Below are 16,468 nucleotides of genomic sequence, written 5' to 3' on the forward strand. Positions count from 1 at the left end.
CCAGGCGGGGCTCTTTCAAGCAGCAATGCTCACCCTGCTTTTTGCCCAAGGCTGCATGTGCAGGCACTGCACGCCACTCTGCCTCCTAAGGGTTCCTTCCTGCCTTCCTCAGCCAGCACCCTGCCTGTCTGCCTGCCTGTCCACCTCAAAGCTGCAAGACCATGAGACACAGGAGCCAACGGCCTCGTGGTGGAGGGGCCGAAGACCTGGAGTCGTGTCATTTCAACAGCCTCAGTTTCCTTGTCTGTAAAATGGACTTACATCGCGTGCCTCCTCTGAGGGCTGCTGGGATGGGCGAGGAGCCAAGGGCTCAGGGCAGGACTTGGCAGGAGGAGGTGTTCAGTAAATGCCAGCCATTAATTTCTCATCCTGTCTTAATTAGGGACTAAGCAGTCCACAGCAGAGTATAATGGAAGGAGACACGGCCAGGGGGAGGAGACTTCATTTTCCTGGAAGATACCCAGGATAAGATAGATGTCAGGGGATAAACAGGTTAGCTCCTCCCGTTCTGACAAATAGGTCAGGGGAGTGAAAAGAAAGCCCTGGGAAGAAACATCCCCCACAACATGGACTGGGGAAAGGTATTTGGCCTTGCCACGAAGGTGGTGCCTGGGACACCTGACTTGCACGTCAGGGTCCCTGCGCTCCAGTCCTGGCTCTGCTTACTGCTAAAGCATGCCCTAGAAGGCAGGGAACAGGTGGTGAATCCTGTGCTTAGGCCCCCGTCATCTGGCTAACCAAACTTGGCTGACTTCCTCCTCCTGACACTCCACTTCAGCCTCTGGCCCAACCTCAGGCATTGTGGGCATTTAGGAAATGAATCAGCGGATAGAAGGTTCCTCTCCTCCTGTCTGTCTGCCAAATAAAATAGATTAAGAAAAATGAACATGGGGTTTCACACAAGGGTCAAAAAGTTTATGTGAAGTGGAATTTAAAAAAAGTGACAATTTGTGTTTCTTTCCACTTTGCATTTCCCAATAACTTTTGGAAGACCCTTCATCTCCGCTCTCCTCTCCCTTATCCCCCATATGTTGAACTGCCCAAAGATTCAGTAGCTTTTTTGTACTGAAAGTCTAACACAAAAGTACGGAAACATGACATGGGGTGATTCCTGGGCGTATTGCATCACTTGGGACCTTGTGCGCCAGAACAGAGTCAGCAATGGCCTTGGAGGAAAAGGAGCAGGCAGAGTCCAACACCAGAACCACAGACTGGCCCAAAACGATGCCTAGGTCCAGCTTTCCAGACAGCCCGCCCAGCTACCTCCTGTACTCCCAGGGTCCACTGTGTTGGTGCCAGGCCAGACGCTTCCTGGTTAAAAACGCCGCCCTGTAAGCAGCAGTGGATCCTGGCTGTGCAGTGGGCTGTGTGCTCTGGGGGCAAGACATTGTACCTCTGCGTGGGCATCGCTGTCCTCACTGGCTAAACTTGAAGTGCAGCAGCAGAAGCTGTAGCCAGGATTCAGTGAGAGACTGCCTGCCCAGCTACCAGCAGGCACTCTAGATGCTCTGACTGCTATGACAACTGCCTCTTGTGGGACACGCGAGCAGGTTCAGAATCTAGACTGCGGTACTTAGGGAGCCACAGCAGATGTGTGAGCAGGAGAGGAACAGCACGACTTTGAGCCGCACAGCACTGGCAGCTGGAGTCCACCTACAGAGACCATGTGTGCCAAGGTCCTCCCTGCAGGCTCCATGCCCCTGGCAGCCCTCCTAGTGCTGTCGGGCAGATCTGTGGCACAGCTCCCACAGGCTTCTCCCCTCTGCCACTTCCAGCCCTGCCCGCTTCCTGGGTGGGTGTGAGCCCAGCAGTCGACAAGCCGGGGCTCTTGAACAACTCAGACATCCTCTGTGCACAGGTGTGATGGGGCCCACCCACGGCGACTGAGTTGGTCGAGGTTCTCCTCCACAGGCTTCACGTCCAGGAGGCTCAGGGACCGCAGAGGGCAGGGGGAAACAAGCCTCTCTATTGGAGATCTTGCGAGTCATAGGGACTGGCTTCCGGTCAAGCTTGGCTCCTATTTTGCCATGCGACTCTGCGTGAGTCGCTTTCTGCCCCTGAGCTCCAGCCTGCACATACAGGGTCTGGAACGACGTGGCAGCAGAGCACACCAGTGGCCTCTGGTTGCATTCCCTCCTCGAGCCAGGTGCTGGGCTCATCACTCCAAGTGAGCACTTCCATTAAATTCCCATGGCTCCCAGGGGCAGTCTTTGCTTCACTCCTATTAGAAAAATCCACCTCAGGGGGCCTGCGTGGTGACATAGCAAGTTAATCCCATCTGGCCGTTGGTTCAAGTCCTGGCTGCTCCACTTCTGATCCAGCTCCCTGTTGCCTGCTGATGGCCTGGGAAAGCAGCGGATGTTGGCAGCAGCCCTTGATACTCTGTGCCCATGTGGGAGACCTGGAAGAGTCTCCTGGTTCCTGGCTTCAGATCAGCTCAGCTCTGGCCACTGCAGCCATTTGGGGAAAGAACCAGTGGATAGAAGGCCTTCTCTATCTCCCCTTCTCTGTATGTAAACTCTGCCTTTCAAATAAAAACAAGTCATTGTTTCTAAATGCATTTCATGGGGCTGGCACAGTGGCATAGCAAGCCAATCCTCTGCCTGTGGCACCAGGATCCCATATGGAGTCCATATTGCTCCATTTCCCAGGAAAGCAGTGAAGGTTGGCTCTAGTCCTTGGGCCTCTGTACCCACAACATGGGAGGTTTAGAAGAGGCTCCTGGCTCCCAGCCTCAGACAGGTACCAGCTTTGGCCACTGTGGCCATTTGGGGAGTGGACCAGTGGATGGAAGATGTTTTTCTCTCTCCACTCGCCTCTCTTTTAAAAGTAAAAATAAGTAAATCTTTGTATTAAAAAATGCACTTCATTGCTCAACTCATGCATTTGATCTCTACATGAAAGCACAAGAGAGGGTGGGTGGGTGTCTGCTGCCACGGTTAAGCTGCTCAGAGTTCCTGACTTCAGATCCAGGCTCTGCTTCTGAGCCAGCTCCCCATTCATGTCCACCCTGAGAGGCAGCAGGCGACGGCTCAATTACTTGGGTCCCTGCCACCCATGGGGGAGACTCGGGTAGAACTCCTAGTTCCTGGCTTTCCTCCAACCCAGCCTCAGCTGCAGCGGGCATCTGCAAAGTAAAGCCATGGAGGAAACTCTCTTCCCAACCCCCGCTTTTTTTTAAGATTCATTTTGTTTATCTGTTTACATGACAAAGGCTGAAGTCGGGAGCCCAGAACTCCATCCGGGTTTCCCAGAGGACCAAGCACTACAAGCACTTTGTGTTGCCTTCTCAGCTGCATTAGCAGACAGCTGCATCAGAAGCAGAGCAGCTGGGATCTGAACCGGTGGTCCGACATGGGATGCGGGCGTCCCATAACCTGCGGCATCACAAAATTGATTGATCAGTACAAAGAACAAGAGGAAGGGCTTATGTCTCACGAGCAAAACCTCCAACCTCCAGGGAGTGATCACGGCTGAGCAGCTTGGAGAGGGGCCAGGCGTACCTGCTTTCTCTTGGAGCACTCCAGCCAAATGTCCATCGGGGTGGAAACGACGCCAGGCCTCTCTGCCTCCTTCCTACACCCCTCCCACCTTCCCTTTCAAGCCTTCCTCTTTCCACCCACCTGCTAGCCCATCGCACCAGGGCTGTGACTGTGTCTCTTGGGGGTAACTGTTAATACCCAGAGATTACTTGATGGGTAGAGCATGGGCATGCTGCCCATTGTCCTAAAATGGAACAGGCATTTAGCTTAGTGGTTATATCTGGATGAAGATGCCCAGATCAGAGTCCCTGGCTCAGACTCCAGCCTCTTGCTAATGCAGACCCAAGGAGCTAGCAGGTGATGGCTAAAGTGATTGGCTTCTGGCCACCTACTTGGGGACACCCAGATCGAGTCCCAGGCTCCCCGGCTTTGGCTCCGGCTCAGCTCTGGTGATCACGGGCATCCAGCGGACAGGGTGAGGTGGAGGGACAGGACACTCTGAAATAAACAAACCGAACATCTGCAGTGCCCAGCTATCCACCACTAGCAATCACCGAGGCCTTGACGTCCACACTGCCGAGAAGCCCTGGGTTACTGGTCCTCTCCTGAACCGCGCCTGTCTCCCTCAACACGAGGTCTTCCCCCATCACCCACTTTGTCCCACCATCCGGGTTCACGAGCCCCTGCTCTGGCACCAGGACCACATCACTGAACACAGGCCAAGCCACAGCACCAGGGGGGCCCTGCCACTGTCACAGACACACCTCATCACCCAGCCAGACCCCAATGGCTCTCCCTCACTCTCCATTGCTCCCCCACAGGCCTGGCGGCAGCAGGGTACCCTTCTTTCAGCAGAAGCCATCCCAAAAAGGCACTTGAGCTGCTTTCCACCCCTATAAGGGAACACAGACTCCTTGCGCCCACAAGTGAGAGCCCCTTGTTGCAGTCTAGCAGAGAGCTCTTGAATCCCAACCTGACCCGGAAATGCTGTTTGCATCTGCACTTCCTCCTGCCCGCCCTGCAGGGGTCGGCCACCTCCCGCCAGCCACTCTGCATTGCTGTACCTTGTCGCCCGTGCTATGCCAACGAGGCTTCCCATTCTCCAAAGGCTACTCTCCCAGAGTAGAATCCCGGCCACAGCCCGGGGCCACCTTTCCGGCAGGTGGCTCTGGCTGTCACAAGCTACAGTGAACAGGTCAGAGCTCAGACAGTAAGGCAGGACAGTTCCTGAGGGAGGAGGAGGCTCGTGGGCACTGGCGCGGCTGCTCCTGTGCCCGTTCATGTCCAGTCATGCAGGACGGAGGACTGGGCTGGGTGGAGGTAAACCTGCCTTGTCATGTACAACTGTTGAAAAGTCCTGAGAGCTGTACTGGGGGTGGGGGTGGGAGGAGGGCTCCGGAGCCAAGGAGCAGGCAGGACAAGCTCTGCCCTCTCACCAGTCCCCCAGCGTAGCCTCCATCTCCTGCCCTGAGGAATGGGCTCAAGCACATACTGCAGTGAGGACTTGGAAGGAGATCACTTAGCAGCATGTGCCAAGTGGAACGGGGTCCTGGGCTTCACTCCACACAGCCTCCAGCCCGTTGGACAGAGGCAGAAAGCAAAGCTCAAGGAGCTGCAGGACCCCTAACTGCGCACGGAGATACCAGCCCAGGCAGGTGCAGGCTTGGATCCACAGACTCAGCTCTCCTCCTTGGAATTCTGCCTTTGTGAAGCTGCAGAGCTCTGGGCAAGGCTCCTCACCAGAGCCTCAGCTTTGTCGGCAGTGAAATGGGAATGTAACATGGAAGTCACAGAAGGGTAATCACCCACAAGAAGCAGGATACCATAGGTACAGTCCCTGCTAGGGCTCCATAGTGCCACCCCTAGGCACTTCCCCACCCAATCCAGGAAAACATGTATACATCTCTGATCTTTCTGGAGCCCCCAGAGAGGGGGAAAGCTATTTGGTTCAGGGTCACACAGCAGGCAAGGAGTAGAAAGGAGGCCCAGGCAGCAATAGATGAGGTACCAAATCTGAGCAGGTGCAGGTAGCAGCGGGGTGCACAGAGGGCCAGGCTGGGGTGGTCAGTGCCAGCAGTGGCAGTAGCAGCGGTAGCAGGCGTCTCCCCGGCTGGCTCCCGGCCATCACAGTTCCTCAGAAGGCTCACACAGCCCCAGGAAAGGCCCACCTTCTCTGAAAGCTCCTCCTTCCTCTGGACACAGCCCTGTCCTTCCTCCACCCATGGACACATGGTAGGAGGCACGTCTGGGGCATCGAAGAGGTTTCTGTCTGTACCACACAGTTCACATCTTCTGGTTCACAGGTGGGCTTGTCTGACACCTGCCACAGACACCCAACCCAGCCACTCCAGCCTCAAAAAAAGTCCCACCGGGGGCCAGCACGGTGTTGCATTGTGTTAAGTCACTGCCTACAATGTGACCATCCCCTATCAGAGAGCTGGTTCAAGGCCCGGCTGCTCCACTTTCCCATCCAGCTCCCTGCTCCGGTACCTGGGAAAGCAGATGAAGATGGCTCAAGTTCTTGCATCCCTGCCACCCATGGGGGAGACCCGGAGGAACTTCCAGGCTCCTGGCTTTATAATAGCTGGACTAGCCCAGCTATTATAGCCCTTTGGAGAGTAAGCTAGAACTCAAGCCCAAGGCACCCCACCCACATGGCATCTGAAATGTTGGGTCACATGCCTCCCTCTACTTCCATACTTGTAATGCCTCACTTGGAGACGGGTATATACTAAGTGCCCAACAGAACTTCTCTGAGATACAGCGATGAGTTGGGGGTAAGCAAAGCCCAAAGTTCAGTGCAGGGCTTTTTCATCCCAGTAAAGGGGTCACTCTTGGTCACAGATAATGAGTTAACCCTCGGCAGGGTCTGGGAAGGAGAACTGAGGCTCACAGTAAAGGGTTCTGAAATCAGAGAGTTTGAGGCTCCAGACTCCTGGCTGTCCTTCTGACTGATGAAATGAAATCACGGGTGAAAAACAATAGTTGCAGCGCATGATCAAACAAGGGAGCTGTATCTGGAATATATAAAGAGCTTTGAGAAGTCACTAAGAAAAGGAAAGTCACACCCAAAGAGATACTTCATGATTGAAACAGTCAGTAAACTACTTAAAAGGGCACTCAATCGCATTACCCAAGGACATGTAAATTAAAAGTACATGAGGAGGGTCAGCAAGGCGGTGCTGTGGGTTAAGCTGTGCCAGCTCCGTGCAGGCACAGAAGCAGGTGCAAGGGTTCTCTAAGGGCAGCCATGGGCATCGGGAAGGGGGCTGGTTGTCCTGGGAGACTAGAAGGGGCATTGGGTGCCCTGGTACAGAGAAGGGTGCTGGCCTTGTTTTCTTTCCTGACATGGACACACTTATCTTATGAAGCTCCCTGAGCTGGCCTCGGGATACACACATGTAACTCTCTACTTGTTCATCCGGTGTAACTCCTGGTGGACGCTGTCGTGGGGCCAGGAGCGGTACAGGGCACTGGGAGCTCCCACACTGAGTGAGGCTGGGTCTGGGATCCTACCATCCACACCCCACACCCAATAAGCCAGCAGCCAGGCTGGGCTGCTTGTGATTAGGCACCCAAGAGGGGCGACCCCTCAGCCCTGCCTTGCTTATTCTTTCTGCCACTCTGAGATATGGCAGCCCCGACAGTTTTTTTGTTTTTTTTTTTTTTCAGGTTGGGCTGCAGCCAGTCGTTCTAGCACATTCTTTACTGCCATCTCACACCCTTCCATCCATGAGAGGCGGGTGTCCTAGAGGCTCCCTGCTGTCTGAGGCTGCCCCAAATCTCCAGCCCAGATCTCTCCCCTAGGGAGCACCAGATGCAGGTGCCAACCGCCCCCTCCTCAGGTCCTCCCGGCCGGGCAGGGAGGGGCAGGGCTGAGCCTGAGTTTCCCCTCCCTGCCCCTTGCAGAACCATGTTCTTAGACTCAGGCCAAACACCTGAAGGCAGCCTTGATGCCTGCCTTGCTCTCCCACTGCACTCAGCCCACCAGCCAACCCGGCCTTGCTGCTCCCCTTGTTGTCTCATGAAGGGGCTGCGGGTTTAGGGTTAGCCATGGCCTTCCCAGGCCCAGTCCTTCCATGGCTCCAAAGAAAGCCAGTCTTTGCCTAATACTAGTGCACCTGAGAAGGCAGTGGAAAATGACTCGAATCCTTGGGCCCTTGCCACTCGCAGGGGACACCAAGATGGAGTTTCAGACTCCGCGCTTCGGCCTGGCAGAGTCCCAATCATTACAGCCATTTGGGGGAGTGAACCAGTGGATGAAGCTATCTGTCTCTCCTCTTTCTAACTCTGCCTTTCAATTAAAATCAGTTACTTTTTGTAAAAAGGCAGTTATCCTGATACATAGGAGCACCCGGATCCAGCTGTACCTGAAGGCCATGTACCTTTGAACTTTCCTGGGCCAGTTCACTGCTTTTTCTCCTACCTTAAGTTATTTTGAATCATGTCATCCTGCATAGCCTGACTCTTCAAGGCACACAGTAGGTTCCTTTTCACCTCTGCATGCTTAGTATTTAAATAGTCTTCTCCAGAGGCCAGCACTGTGGTGTAGTAGGTTAAGCCTACTACAGCCCATATACTTCCCATCCAGCTCCCTGCTGATGTGCCTGGGAAAAACAGCAGAAGATGACCTGAGTTCAAGGGTCCCTGCACTCACATGGGAGACCTGGGAGAAGCCCTAGGCTCCTGGCTTTGCTTGTTGCAGCCATTTGGAGGATGAACCAACAGATGAAAGCTCTCTCTGTGTAAATCTGACTTTCAAATAAAAACAATTAAAGCATGACTCTGGAAGTCCGTTGTAACTAAGATGTATATCTAGCTGAAGATTTGCGTCATGGCAGGGACCAGCTCTCCAGACGCCCTTCTGCCCAAAGATACACAACTGAGTCTTCGCACAGGAAGAAGACTTTAGAATATCCCAACCCACCAGAAAGTTTCATGATCTCTGCTGTTTAGGAAGTCTTGGGCCAATTTCCCCCTGCCCTGCCCCCACTGGGGCAAGCAACCTACGGATTGCGTTACCTCCTGGGTCTTCAGGGTGGAGTTTGTACACAAAATGTGTGCCCATGTGAACAGGTGTGTATGTGTGTAAGTGTGTACACACAAGCGTGAACCTGAGAGTCCAGGGACGACAGGAAGGCAGAAGGGAGCAGAGAGGAGCGGGGAGAGAGAGACAGAGAGAGGCAGAGACGGGGAGATAGAGCGAGCAGGGCAGAGAGAGCCAAGGAGAGAGGCTAGCGGACGAGGGAGAGAGAGGGCAGAGGCAGACAGGGCGACAGAAACAGAGGAGAGGACCTGGGAGGGAGGGAGGGAGGAGTACAGCCACCAAGAGGGACCAGACAGGTGGGCCCCCCAAGGACTCCGGGGACCCTGCAGGGGAGGCTGCTGAGCCAAGGTAGCGAGGCTCTCACTGGCCCCATCCTGTGCCTGTCCCAGGGCCCCCAGGCTCCCACCTGCTGGGCACCACCTGCCCAATGTCAGCCCCTTTGAACTTGGATTGGTGGACTCACTGTATTTTTAAAGCCTGTTCTCACAGAAAACTTATCTTCCGCAGGCTGAGATGGAAAATAAGCCCTCGCGGAAAATCCCCGAGGAGCAAGTATGCAAAGCAGATGCAAGTTCATTCTCGCTCACCTCCGACCTTCACCACCTCTCCCCCAGCACACTGGATCACGGGGTCACGGACTCTCCCAATGCAACCCCGTCACAGCATCGCACATGTACCATTTCCCGGGGTGCCTGTCTCCCACCCCGCCTCACCTCCTCCAGCAAGCCTGCCCTGACTTCCTCCCATGGTCTCCACAGGGCTCAGCTCGCTGCGTGGCCTCTGATGCTGCCCGGCTGCCTACTCCACCGGACACACAGGCCAAGGACTCTGACCTAACTAACCCCTTCACAATCCAGCCTGGGACCCAACTCCTGCAGCGGGCTCCACAAATACTCTACGAGTCAAGGGGAAAAATGGATGAATAAGAAAATAAAAGAAGGTGCCGGAACATGCTAAAACATAAAAATCAAAACAAAATTCTCTCTTCTCCGGGAAAGATGGAAGCAAATGCTTCAGTCCAATAGAAATCCAATGAAATGGCTTAGATTGGCCTCATCTGCTTACTGATGCCAGGCCAGGGACCCAGCTTCTTTGAGCCTCAGTTTTCCAGTCTGTAAAATGGAGCCAACCGTGTGACCAACGGCTAGGAAAAAAGACAGGCCAAATAGCCAAGTTGCCAGTCGGCACCAACTACAGACACTGTTACTTCTATTACGAGCAGATGCCCACCACGTCACCAGGATTTAGAACCCAAAAGGACCCAAGCAACGACCCCAACAGCAGTGAGCAGGCTTAGCACGCCAGGAGCAGACAACAGGCCCCAGGGGTCCTACCCACGAGGTCTTCTCAATCCACAGGGAACACTTCCTAAGCCCCAGCCCCTGCAGGTACTATGCTTGCTCCTACACACACACATCTCTCTGCTAAGGCATAGAACGTGTGTTCAGGCAGAGACTAACGACAAGTCACAATCCAGAAAAATCATGCTTTGGGAGCCAAGATGATATAAGATGTGGGTAACTAGGGCACAGCACGGAGACAGCAGGGCAGGGGTGGGGAATCTGACCACCACGATGGCCACACGTCACACAGACACATGGTGTAGACAGAGTGTTCCCCACCCCACCCCAGCAGCACACAGTGAGACCGTGTGAGGTACTCCTGCCCCCTCCCTGTCACTCTGTTTAACCTTAGGAACAGTTGCCTTCTGGAAGATTCCTTGCCGTCTGTTCAGACTGTGAATGCCGGGGGTGGCTGAAACCGTGGAAAGTGAGACCGCAGATGGGGGACTGTTGTTCTCCATGCTGCTTTTGCGATGTGAAGGCAGCCAGAGACAGGACACAAGCGTGATGTCCAATCGAACTATCCGCAGGAGTGGAGTGGGATGGCGCCTGCCACCTGCTCATCGGAGTCCTCACTAAGCCAAGCACGGTCTTCAGCCGAGCCAGAGTGGGGGATTCCCGAGAAGCTGATTAGAAAGGCAGTCTGGGGAAGGCTCAACTGGCTAATTCTCCAGCTCCAAGTGTGACATCCCCTATGGGTACCTGTTCGTGTCCTGGCTGCTCCACTTCCTGTCCAGCTCCCGGCTTGTGGCCTGGGAAAGCAGTACAGGATGGCCCAAAGCCTTTGGACCCTGCACCCACGTGGGAGACCAGAAACAAGCTCCAAGCCCCTGGCTTTGGATCGGCTCAGCTTCTGCCATTGCGGCCACTTGGAGAGTGAATCATCGGATGGAAGATCTTCCTCTCCGTCTCTCCTCCTCTCTGCATATCTGACTTTGCAATAAAAATGATTAAATATTTTTTTAAAAAATCAAGACCTCGCTGCCTCTGAAATCCTACATCCTTCTACCTAGCCGAGGGCCTGCCACGTGCCCTCACTCATCAACTTTTTGGAGCATGTCCCAATGCCAGGGGCAACGGTAGTGGAGTGTGTGTATCAGGGGAAGCTGGCAGCTCAGGGCTTCTCCATGCAGCAAAGGGGCAGATGGGAACCCCCTGCAGGCAGCCACTGGAGCAGGGCAGCAGAGGATTGGAGGCCTGGCAGGTGACTTCCAGAAAGAGGAACTCAGTGAGGTGTGCAGCCCAGGGATCCCATAGGGATAGACAAGGGGTGTGGGATAGTTGGTGTTCTAGACGGGCTGTGCAGTTGGGTGGGGATCTTGGCCATATACACACAAGGGCTGTGAGTCTCAAATATGCTCCCATGGGTTCGGTGAGCACCCAAACCCTACAGACTGGGACCCAGGGACCCCAACACACAGGCTCCCCAGCCAGGAAGCATGGAACGAGGGTGAAGGTTGTGTCTGTCAAAGACCCAAGAGCACGGTGCAGCGGGTTAAGCCGCCACTCGCAACACCAGCATCTCCTATAAGGGCGTTGGCTGGAGTTGCAAAAAGCGACTCTGCTTCCAACCCAGCTCCCTGCTAACGCACCTGGGGAAGCTAGTGCAAGCTGCCACAAGCGTAAACGCCACCCCACATAGAAGACCCAGAGAGTTCCTGGATCGTGGTTCCAGCCTGGTCCGGCTCTTTGGAGAGTGAACCAGCAGGTGGAAGAGCTCTGTTTTCCTTTTGTCTCCCTCATTCAAATAAATAAATCTTAAAAAAAAAAAAAAAAAGAAGTCCCAGGGGCTGATGGCAGCATAGAAGGTACCAGGAGGCCTTAGCCAGCCTCTGATGTCCCAGAATAGCACAGCAGGGAAAGTATGGGAGAATATCACAACTACTTATTTAAAACAAAACAAAATAAAACAAAAAAAGACCAAGCATTGCATGGAAAAGCAGCAGAGGATAGCCCAAGTGAGAATCCCAACCTCACCTCTAGGAGAAACAGCTGGATGCTCACCCAGGCCGTGCCTCCTTGCTTGTGACCAGCCTGCTCACACAGTGCCGCTTGCAGCTTGGGTCAAGGGACTGCTGGATGCGGGCACTTGCCACCTGAGCGTGTACACAGGATGACATGGAGCCCTTTCCCAGGGCTGGCGTCCCCAGATGCTCCCCCAAAGCAAGCAAGGATTGCCTCTGGAGCGCCTCCCCTGCAATGTCTGGGGCTTGGCCCAGCCCGTGGCCTCCTCTGAGTGACTCATTCCTGCGAACCCTCCCGAGGGTAGGGCAGACCTGCCAAGGGGGACAGGCATCCTGGACTTTGTCTAGTGCGGGTCCCAGACAGACAGGGTGGACCACACGTCTGCAGACAGCAGGAGCCACCCCTGGGGAGGCTGGGAGTTGCTGCCATGTGGCGATGCTTCCTCCGTGGTCCCTGTGCCCTGTGGCAACTCACAGCCATCCCTAGCCACATCCAAGTTTTCAGAAAAGCATGCTGTGGTCCCCACCCCCAGGACGTGAGGCCACTGTGGCTACACGTTCATCTACAAGGTCTGTCAACGACCTTGCTGAGTCCGAGGTCCTGATGGGTCCCCGTCCATTCTTCAGCAAGGCACACTGAGGCCCAGAGAAGGACAGCCCCACTCCCTTATGCTGCTTTTCTTCATACATGGGAGCCCAGGACCTTCATAAAAGGGGCAAGGGTACCAAAAAGAAGGAGAGCCAGGATCCCATATAGCCACTGTCCCCACAGCTCCACTTCCTGACCAGCTCCCTCCTTGTGGCCTGGGAAAGCAGCAGAGCGTCCAAAGCCTTGGGACTCTGCGCCCACGTGGGAGACTCGGAAGAAGCTCTTGGCTTTAGATCAGCTCAGTTCTGGCTGTTGCAGTCATGTAGGGTGTGAACCAGTAGATGAAAGATGTTTCTCCCTTTGTCTATCCTTCTCTCTAAACTTGCTTTTCTAATAAGATAAATAAATCTTTAAAAAATAAAGGCAGGAGGGCCAGCGAACACAGCTAGAGGTGTGATGGCAAGGTCCCTCCCAGATAGCAGGTGCCCACAGGTGATAAAGAAGCTGGTGGCCGGGCAAGGGGAAGTTGAATTCCTGAACCAGGTGACCAGGGGTTCGCCACAGAACTGACTCCCTTCAAGGAACTCAGCACCTTGCCCTACCTGGGCTCCAGACTTACCCGAAAGCAAACAGAAAGCAGCAAAAAGTCCAAGGGAAGAGAGAGAGGAGGCTCCAGCAGTGGGGGTGGAGGGGTTGTGGGGTTGGGGGTTGCTACCCAGACAAGACTGGCCTGGATGAGGAGAGAAGAGGTTTGTGTGTCCAGGGTACATTTGGAACTCAGGACCACTTAGCTCAGGCTTGGGGCTGGCCACGGAGGAGTGTGACCATCGCAGTGGCCCTAGGCAGGCTCAGGGGAGGCCCAGCCAGGCCCAAGTTTGTCGTCAGGGCTGAGGGACTGGCCGTCTCTGCGTGCTGTGGACTTACGCACACCCTGGGTCCTGGGCTCTCCACTAGTTCTGGGATGTCACGGGGAACGCCAGGCTGGCAGGTTCCGAGCACTTACCGCCTCTCCTTCTCCTGCAGCTCCCTCACTGCCTCCCCCTGCATCAGGAAGCAATTGGTACCATCACAGGTGGGACCTCGGCTACCCATGTGACCTCGGCTACCCACTTAGCAGCATTCACCTCGGCTTCTCTCACTGGGTGCGTGGGGTGAAGGGGAGGGGTCCCTGGCAACCTCCCAATGAGATACTTAATGTCCTGAGTATCATAATAACAGTTATGAGGGCAGGAATGGTTGCACAGATGGTTAAGCCACCACCTGAGATGCCCACACATCCCCTCTGGGCGCATTGGTTCCAGTCTTGGATGCTGTATGTTTTGGTGGTTATTTTTTTTTTTTTTTTGAGTTATTTATTTTTATTGGAAAGGTAGATCCACAGAAGGAAGGGAGAGACAGAGAAAAAGATCCTCCATCTGCTGGATCACTCCCCACATGGCTGCAGTGGCCAGAGCTGAGCTGATCTGAAGCCAGGAGCTAGGAGCTTTCCTCTGGGTCTCCCATACGGATGGCAGGGTCCCAAGGCTTTGGGCCATCCTTTGCTGTTTTTCCAGGCCACAAGCAGGGAGCTGGATAGGAAATAAAGCAGCTGAGACATGAGCCAGCACCCATACAGGATCCCAGTGCCTACAAGGGGAGGATTAGCCAATTGTGCCATCATGCCAGCCGTGCCCCCAGCTGCTCCACTTCTGATCCCGTCTCCTACTGATGCACCCGGGAGAGCAGCAGATCACGGCCCAAGTCCTTGGATTCCTGCTACACACAAGGGAGACCCAGATGGGAGTTCTGGGCTCCTGGCTTCAGTCTGGTCCACACCCTTTGTGGGAGTCCATCAGTGGAAGATCTGCCAGTCTGCCTTTCAGATAAACATATGTTAAACAAAATGAACGCATAACTAGCACATCAAAGCCAGTGATCTCCCAGGAAGACAACAGTCCCCAGAGGATACAACCTGTGGTTGAGATGACTGTAATTCTCCCACAGTGCCCACGGCTGGGAACCAGAGTGCAGCCACTGTGGGAAATACCCACCCACTGGAACCCAAGACCTACAACTCAAGAGCAACCAACACCCATGTCTGCCCCGACACCAGGAATATTCACAGTGGAAAAAAAAAAAGCAGCACCCAAAATGTGATCCGCTGAAACAGGGATCAATAGTCCTGTGCTCTGCCCAAACAGGGAAATAGTATTCAGCCATGCAAAGTCACTTAGGACTAAAGGGACAGAGTGCTGGTGCGTGCTACAACGGATGCACCCGGGAAACAGGGTCCTACGCGAGCAGGAACACCACAAAAAGACCGCTCTGGGGCACAGTTCCCTTGACAAGAAACACCTGGTACGGGCAGCGACGGGGAGCAGATGAGTGGCTACCACAGGCCAGGAGGACCCGGGAAGTGCCTGTTCATGGGCATTGGCCTGCTTTCAGAGATGACAAAAAGGTTCTAAAATTAGACGGTGGTAATGGTTGCACAACTCGGTGCAAATCCTCAACGCCACTGGAGTGTACACTGCCCAAGTTGACTCTGGGTGCTCTGTGGATTGTCTAATGACACCGATAGAAAAGAATAACGTCTGAAAGGTGGGTACTAGGCACCGCTTGGGAAGCCCACGTTCCACATCAGGCTGCCTGGCGTTCATGCCAGCTGCTGCCAGCGGGCATCCCCCTAGGTGACAGCAGGTGCTGGCTCCTGCAGTGGAGTTTCCCGCCAGTCACACGTCAGACCCAGATTGAGTTCCCAGCTCCTGGCCCAGCCCTGGCTGTTGCTGGTATTTGGGCGAGCAAAGCAGTGAATTGGAGAATTCTCTGTCTCTCCAATCAAATTCATTCAGAAAATGTTCCTGTATATGACAGCACCTTAAAAATAAAAGGGTAGGGGCCCGGCACCACACCAAGTGGCTAAATCCTCACCCTGCACGTGCCAGGATCCCACCTGGATGCCAGCTCATATCCCTGCAGCTCCACTTCCCATCCAGCTCCCTGCTTGTGGGCTGGGAAAGCAGTTGAGGACAACCCAAAGCCTTGGGACCCTGCACCAGTGTGGGAGACCCAGAGGAAGTTCCTGGCTTCCTATTGGCTCAGCTTTGGCCACTGCGACCACCTGGGGAGTGAACCAGCAGATGAAAGATCTTTCTCTGTCTCTCCTCCTCTCTGTAAATCTGCCTTTACAATAGCCATAAATAAATCTTGCAAAAAAAAAAAAAAACAGGATATGAAAGATACATAATAAGGAATTAAGTGCATTGAGGGGGCAGGATACCAAGGCTCATAAATGAGGCAACAATTCCTGGAAGACAGGACAACAACCCCAACCTGACAAGTCACGGACACCAGGCTCAGCGGTGGGGACAATGACTGGCTCGGGCCGCCTCGCTGAACTAGAAAAGAGGAGTGAGTCACAACTATGTGCAGCCTGGCCTAACCACGGGGCCACCTGGCCACAACGAAAGGTGAGTGAGGAGAGAGACAGACAGACTGCAAGGGGCAGGACACAGACATGCCAAAGGGTTTAGTGAACTGAGCGGCTTGGAGAGGTCGGCTGTCTGTAGGGGGCTCAAAAGTGGAAGCACCCCCACAATGCCCGGCCAAGGCAGAACCGGGTGCCTGCCGCCAGGGCCGGGAGTCTGAGGGATGAATGGGAGCCCCCACCAACCTCTCTCCCCAGCAGGATCTCCCCTAGGGATCGCAGGAGCAGGAGGCCAGAGGGCAAGTTGCAGCTGTACCCCATCTTGGCTGAGGGTCCTAAGGCCACAGTCACCCATGCACAGAAAGGGAGGGTGCAGTGGGGACAGAGGTGCACTCCCACCTCCGCCCTGGGAATGCCAGACCAGAATCCCTGTCCCAGGTAAGGCTCAGGGTCCTAGGGGCCCAGCCGTTCTGGGCCGCCGCTGCTGCTCGCAGTCCCCCAAACTCGGAGAGGGAGAGGAAGTTGTGTGTGTGTGTGTGGAGAGAGTGTGTGTGGGTAGGGGCTGTCCTGTGTGACCTCCAAGTTGACCAAGGGCTCCCCGCCACCACGCCACCCTGGGCTCTCAGGCACCCCCTTC

General features: G+C 54.7%; 1 protein-coding gene across 2 annotated transcripts in view; it reads right to left on the minus strand.

Moving 5' to 3' along the window:
* The window catches only part of TPST2 (tyrosylprotein sulfotransferase 2), a 43,714-nt gene that overhangs the window by 26,632 nt on the left and 614 nt on the right, over positions 1 to 16,468 (minus strand). The gene's annotated exons all lie outside the window — the stretch shown is intronic.

This window comes from Ochotona princeps, chromosome 29 (genome assembly GCF_030435755.1).
Source record: "Ochotona princeps isolate mOchPri1 chromosome 29, mOchPri1.hap1, whole genome shotgun sequence".
Taxonomy (NCBI): Eukaryota; Metazoa; Chordata; class Mammalia; order Lagomorpha; family Ochotonidae; genus Ochotona; species Ochotona princeps.